This window comes from Lactuca sativa, chromosome 9 (assembly GCF_002870075.4).
Source record: "Lactuca sativa cultivar Salinas chromosome 9, Lsat_Salinas_v11, whole genome shotgun sequence".
In the NCBI taxonomy this organism is placed as follows: Eukaryota; Viridiplantae; Streptophyta; class Magnoliopsida; order Asterales; family Asteraceae; genus Lactuca; species Lactuca sativa.
The window spans coordinates 190763276-190770357 of record NC_056631.2 but is presented as its reverse complement, the minus strand read 5'-3'; the positions used below and the strand labels follow the sequence as shown (position 1 = coordinate 190770357).

The following is a 7082-nucleotide window of genomic DNA, read 5'->3' as shown; positions in this document are numbered from 1 at the left end:
ACTTTAGACATGGAAATAGCTCATCCATATCTTGGGTATCAAATCACATGTGGGTAGCTCCAAATAGGCAGGAAAAATAGTGTAAACTCTTCAAGAATCGATAGAGAAGAATGAATGGTCAAGTGGTATCTTCAACAGCATCGAATCAGCAGTCTTTTCGGTATAAAAATGAGTGACTCATCGAGTCATATAAGCAACTCGTCAAGTATAGTCGCGAACAGCTTCGAAATTGCGAAAATACAAGACGACTCGTCGAGTCAGTTTAGTGCACTCGGCGAGTAGACCGCTGGGTGGAAAAAATTACATTCTGCATTTTGTTCCAACTCTTGACAAATCTTCAACACTTCACAAAACTTCTAGACTCATTCACTCATGTCTCTAAGGACCGGACTCGACACCTTAACTCTAACTCCGCCATTTCTTGACTCTTTTCCACTCTTTATTTTTCTTTCCCTCTCAAAATCTAGACCCTTTTTATGCAAGCATTCCTAATCCAAAATCTGAAAGTAACCAAGACAAATTAAACATCAAGCATAAAATAAAAGTCTAAAAATTCAAACACACCAAACAAACAAAATAAATTAAAAATTGTTCAACAAAGCATAAATAAAAGAAAACTAATCCTCCTCCTCGTCATCACGATCATGCGCAACTCCACTTCCACTAGCTCCACTCCTCCTTGCATTAATCACCTCATCCCAAGATGGAATGTATGGGAGGTTACCACCATCGATATGCGGAATATGGAAGTGGTCAAAAAGTCGAATGTTGGACTGGTATCTAAAATTGAGATTCCTTGCCATTTGATCTTGCATTCTCCTCATCTCAACATTATACCAGTCCATTGGTACTTCATCATTATCCACCGGAATTACCGGCGGTTCCTCCTCCATGTCTCGCTCTCGCCTTGGCCTAACCCTCCTTCACGGCGCCTCGGGACCAACCACCGGATCATCATGCGGGATAGCATAATGACCACCGCCATAATCCTCGATAATCCTAGCCCTCCGAAAAAGAATGGGATTAAATGGAGGGGTAGGAATCACCGTCATCAAATTCCAGGCACCACAAGTCATCAACCCAAATGAGTTGGCTAGCCGGGTGACGAACATGCCACCATTAATTTTGGAAGTTTTGCAATCCTTGACCGCACCCTCCGACAAATAAGAAGCCAAACACCAAGGAATGTTGCAAAAGGTGTCCGGTGTGATAATGCTCCAAAGATAAAAGACATCAAGGTTAGAAACCTTGTCGTCATCCTTCCGTTGGTTGATGGTGGTAGAGATAAGGCGGTGAATGAGACGGTGCGTGGGCGACCTAATACTTCCTTCCTGGGCCGACTTCGGAATGTACAACTTCTTGGCGATCGTGTTCCACCAACCCGTACTCATAACGCCATCGGGGAACACCTTGTGAGAGTTTTCCAAAAAGGCACGAAACATATCAGTCGAGACCAATGGCTGGTCATAAATCCCCAACCGACAAGCAAGATCAATAACGGAGAACTGATGAAACTCGCCCCCAAGGCAAAAACTAAAACTCGCCGGGTGGTAGCAATCATCTCCTCCATGGAAAGACACCATGGAGAAAAACTCTCAGCAAAGTTCCTAGTACACCGGCTCTTGAATCCTAAAGACCCGGCTCCATCCATCGCAATTCATCATCTCCCCCTCGTATGTGAATTCCTTCAAAAGATAAGGGGACAACTCCTCCTCATACCGGAAACTTTGCAACCAATCCCAATCAACCCTGTTTGGTACATAAATCTCCTTCTTTCTGACTTCAGCCAACTTCTTCTTCCATCTCCTCATTGTTGAAGCCGATTCAATCTGAGTAAAATTCAACCAAGGAAAATCTCCTTGGCGTCCACTTGAGCTTTGACCTTTGTGAAACATTGTCCCTGCAAAACAAAGAACACACAACCCAGCAAACACAGAAAATCATCAAAACAGTTTACATCTGGGTCCCCGACTGGACTCGTCGAGTCCATGAATGACTCGGCGAGTCGCATGAACTGCGCGAGTCAGTCGACGAGTCGATCCAAATTCGACCATGAAAACTCAAAATTTCTTCAAGGATTTTTGTCCAGGGATGTTTCTAAGATGTATTAGGGCAAGAATAATCATCCAAAACAACATAATTATTACTAAATCAAAACCCTAAAAATTTACTAAAACTCAAAATCGGGTATTCTATGAAATTGACATCCTAGATCATCTAAAAATCATGGCTTTAACAGAATTAAGGAAGAAATTAAGTACCTTTTGTGATGGAAATCGAAAATCTTGAAGAAAGAGTGAAGAGGTTGATGAATGCTTGAGAGAGAGCACAAATGGAGGCGCACGACGAGTGGTGGGGGGGGGGGGGAAACTTATTTCATTAGGGTTAAAAACCCTAGTTACCGGTTGTAATTTTTTTTTTCTGTAAATAAAATCGACTCGTCGAGTCAGGGTCAGACTCGGCGAGTCTGGTCGCGATTTTTAAACTCATCTGGAAACTGAATTGACTCGTCGAGTCATGGTCAGACTCGGCGAGTCAATTGCAAACAATTCAAGAATTATATAATTGTGCCATTCATTTAGAAAAGAAAATTCATTCCACCCCACACTTAGTCCATACACACTCTCAAGCAGCCATGTCTGATGATTTGGAAGATTAAAATCCTAAAAACGAAAATCAAACAAAACTAAAAAGATGAAAGAAAGCAAACTAAAAAAAACGAGTTGCCTCCCGCCACGCGCTTATTTTTAAGGAGTCGTTATCTGGACTCCTTCCCATCTACGTTTCTTCATCTTCCTGCATCGGGAATGCACGTTTAATCTTTTGCGATTTGTACTTCGTCTTGTAAGCGTGAATATTCTTCTTGTAAGCTCGTCTTAATTCTTCTTTCTTCTTCCTTATAGCATCATCCTCATCTGCATTAAATTCTCTTTTCTTCATCTTTTTCTTCTTCACCCCATTCCTTTGCACCTTCTCTTGCACTTCCTTTTCCTTAAACTTCATTACTTCATATTTGGTGAAAACTCGTGCTCTAGGTTTGGTAATGAATGGGTGATCAACATCATATTTCCTATCCTTTGCCTTTTTCTCTTCTCTAAAGCCTGCCTCATCTTCAAGTGGAATATCTTCTTCTTCTTGCATAATCGTATCAAGGCATGCTACATGAACGTGTTGAAATCCACCATCCACTTCTCCTTTTGCTGCTTGTTCCTCTAAAGAATGAGGGAAAATCTTCATATCCAAAACATGCAGGGAGCTGGTAACAAGCAGATGAAAATCGTCCAAGTTGTTGGTAATTTCGACTGGACTCGTTGAGTCCGGGAAAGTGACTCGGCGATTTGGATTGTATTCCACACTTCCCACTGTGTTTTCCGAGTCGGCTCCTTTCAGTAGCTTCTCTATCTCTTCCAAGTCCTATTCAATATCTTCATTACCTCCAGAGGGTAGCAAAAACTTGCTTGGATCTTCTTCTTGCAAAAGTGCAAGTTCTTTTTGTAGTATCTCATCATCCAAATCAATGAATGAGATCTCTTCTTTTCTTCCTTCTGCTTGCTTGGTCTCTGGTAAAGCTTTAAACACTGCTGACTCGTCTCCTACCCTTAATGTTAGTGTGGACTCACATACATCAATTAATGCACATGTGGTGTTCAAAAATGATCTCCCTAAAATAATTGGAATTTCGGGGTCTTCTTCCATATCAAGTATCACAAAGTCTACGGGAAAAATAAAATTATCGACCTTAATGAGGAGATCGTCACAAACGCCTCTTGGATGAATTCTCGTCTTGTCCGCCAAATGGATGAAAAATAAAATTATCGACCTTAATAAGTTGATACTTGCACCCGAATCGGTCAACGCTTGAGTTGCAAGTACATTTCCAAATTGGCAAGGAATTATGATGCTTCCTGGATCGCCCTTCTTTTCTGGTAGCTCACTCAATACTATCTCCACGACTTCAGCTAAATCTTTTCTAGCAGTAAAAAGACCCTTTAGCATGTTAAATTACTTGGGTGTTTGACGCATTGTTTCCACAAATGGAATGTTGACTTGAAGGGCTCGAACATGCTCCATGAAAGCCTTATATGCTCTAACTTTTTCACCAGGCATGGCTCTGATTGGGAATGGCAAAGGGGGACTGTAGGGCCTAACAGTTTTGTCATCTGCGCATGGACTCGTCGAGTCCCTTAAAGGGACTCGACGAGTCTGGTCGGGTTTAGCTGGAGCTGACTCTTCTGCCTTTTCTGAATTCACCTTGGAGATCTTCTGTGTAGGTGTGAGAATTTCTTCATAGCTGGAAGTCACCGCGTTCAAATTCTCCCTTCTCGGATTATTTTCGGTGTTACTTGAAAGTTGACCCGGTCTTCTCTCGTTCACTTGGTGTGCAAGTTGCCCTAGCTGCTTTTCAATGTTGAGAATAGATGCCTGCTGATTCCTTAGCATATTCTTGGTCTCTTGTATTGCATCATCATGATCATTGTGCCTTTTTTCGGACGCGGCTATGAATCTTGTGAACATTTCTTCTAAATCGGCTTTCTTTTCCATAACCGGTTCTTCCTTTTGATAAAATCCCCTCTCTTTCTGCTTGTATTTCTCCTCCTTAGACTTCTTGTATTCTTCATATGGGATCCATTCCTTCTTCGGTTTCCACCAATTCTCGTCGTATCGATCGCTGCTTGAGTAGAACACTTGAGCTTTCTTGTTTCCATTTTCATCTAAGTCACAATCTTTCGTGAGATGAGGTCCTCTACAATTCTCGCATCCAACTCGAATAGCATGGATTGTTTGATCCATTTTTGTCATCCTTCTATCTAGACTATCGAGCTTAGCTATCACCGCCGCCATGCCATCATTTGCTGAGTTCACTACCCCCCGACTTACTTCATTTCTTGGGTTATGGTATTCTCTAGAATGTTTAGAGAATTCTTCTATTAACTCCTTGATTACCGGGGGTGCCTTCTTCGTGAGCGGGCCTTGCGAGTCAAGCAATTCCCGTGTGGTGACATTGATTCCATCATAGAAGATGGAGACCTCTTGTTGGCTATTGAGGTCATGGTGTGGACAATTTCTAAGAAGACCTTTGTACCTTTCCCAAGCTTCATAAAGAGACTCCTCGGGTTGTTGCTCGAAGTTGGCAATAGCTTTTTTCAACTTAGCTATTTTAGAAGGCGGGCAAAAGTGGTCTATGAACTCTTCTTTCATCTTGGCCCATGTGGTGACCGATCCGGGAGGAAGCGACTTGAGCCAATCCTTTGCAGCACCCTTGAATGTGACTGGAAGCATGCAAAGTAGTTGGGTCTCGCGTGGCACATTTGGTACATTGAAGTAGTCAGCCACATCATTTACTTCATCCAAGTGTTTGTAGGCGTCTTCGTGGTCTTTTCCATAAAAGGAATCTCCTTGAGTTGAGCGAGAATATGACCCTTTAGCTAGAAAGTAGCGGTAGCGGGAATTGCAGGCTGCACAAGTCCCGGGCCAGTGTCATCGCGCATCCTCTTCTTCCTTTCCCCCATGGGGACTTTATCGATATTAGCCATAGTGATAGCTAAATCGTCTTCAAAATCGGATTCGTGCTCGTATGTGGGTTCTTCTTCTTCTGCCTCGGTCTCGTACTCGATGTCTTCTTTAATTGGGTCTTCGATGGTCAAAGAGGCGTTGGATGCTCCTGATTTGCTACTCCTCTTCTTGCTGAAGACGGACTTGAGGTTCTTTAGTGGTGAATTCTTTGAAGAAGCGGATTCTCCAACGGCTTTTCCTTTGCTCCTCCTTAGTGCGGATTCCGGGTCTTTGAGAGAAGGGACCAAAGGTGTATCAGATCCTCGGGTCATGAAACAACTGTAAACTAAACAAAACAAAAACGCGTAAAAAGAACAAAAAAATAAATGAAAATTAAAACTGTTAATCAGCGATGAACTCACCGAGTCGGCACGAGTGCACTCGGCTAGTTGAAGGCAAAAACAGAAAAATTTTCTAATTACTTTTAAAAATGGATTTTTATTAAAACTTATACTAATTACACAAAGGATCGATAAAAAATAGATTTTAATGTTAATTTTAGAACCGTTCCCCGGCAACGATGCCAAAAATTTGATGTGTGTAAAACCAACTAGTTTTAAACCTACTTTTAATTATTAAATAAACACACAAAGGTAGTGGACCTACCAATTGTGGTATAGCTAAATATGTAGGGTATCGAACACAGGGAACGGTAAATTAAAACTAAAAACTAATTCTATCTAAATTAATTATTAAGTAGGGGTTTTCTCCAGTTTTACAAGACTAGAAACTTACTAACTATCACTAAATCTAAAAGCTAGAAAAGCAAAGAATTAACTAGATTCAATAATGGGAAGGAACCTTTGTTTAGTTCAACTCAATTGATCCTATGGTTGATTTTATGGTAATAGTGCAATGGATTAACTCTTTTGTTGGCTACCGACTTAAGTGATTAATTTCGCGTTCGCTACACTAATCATTAGTGAATAAACTAACTCAAACAGTGATCAATTGTCGAATTTAATTAAATTCACTAGATTAATTATTGAGGTTAATTTAGACTTGAAATGATTAACTAATTTGGTCCTTTAGTTAACTTCTTGTTGATGGCCATCACACAAGCTCACACATGAATTTACTTAATTTTCTTATTAATTCTAGTTTCATGTTCATTAATCCTAGACATATGATAAAGTGGTCACATAAACATATGAGGTTGATAATCAAAAGATGTTCATACTATTTAATTACCTTCCTATTAACAGAAAATTAATTATCATTCGCGCACAAGGTTCTTTAGCAAGCTAAAAATAACAAAAAACACTAACATTAAGTTAATCCTACAAATAATCAAACCATAGTCTCAATTTTGTATCCCCAAACAGAAGTTTAAGAGTTTTAGCTCATGATTGAAGTCAATAACAGCAAATAAACGAATTCTAATTGTCTAGCCATAATGGAAAACAAAAGATTAAGTATAATGATGAAATTTGCGTCAAATCTCCTTCGGGATTGGATTCTAGGTTATATCTTCGTTCTCCAAGGTTCTTCTGGCTCTTCAATCGCAGCTAATCTCTCCAGAAGGGTTC

At 40.6% G+C, this 7082-nt stretch overlaps 1 non-coding gene across 1 annotated transcript; it reads left to right on the top strand.

The window, feature by feature from the left end:
- Nucleotides 1-5044: 5044 nt before the first annotated feature.
- On the top strand, nt 5045-5151 carry LOC111909012 (small nucleolar RNA R71). Its single transcript, XR_002856043.1, has one exon. It is a non-coding gene; the product is annotated as a small nucleolar RNA R71 (small nucleolar RNA).
- Nucleotides 5152-7082: the final 1931 nt, after the last annotated feature.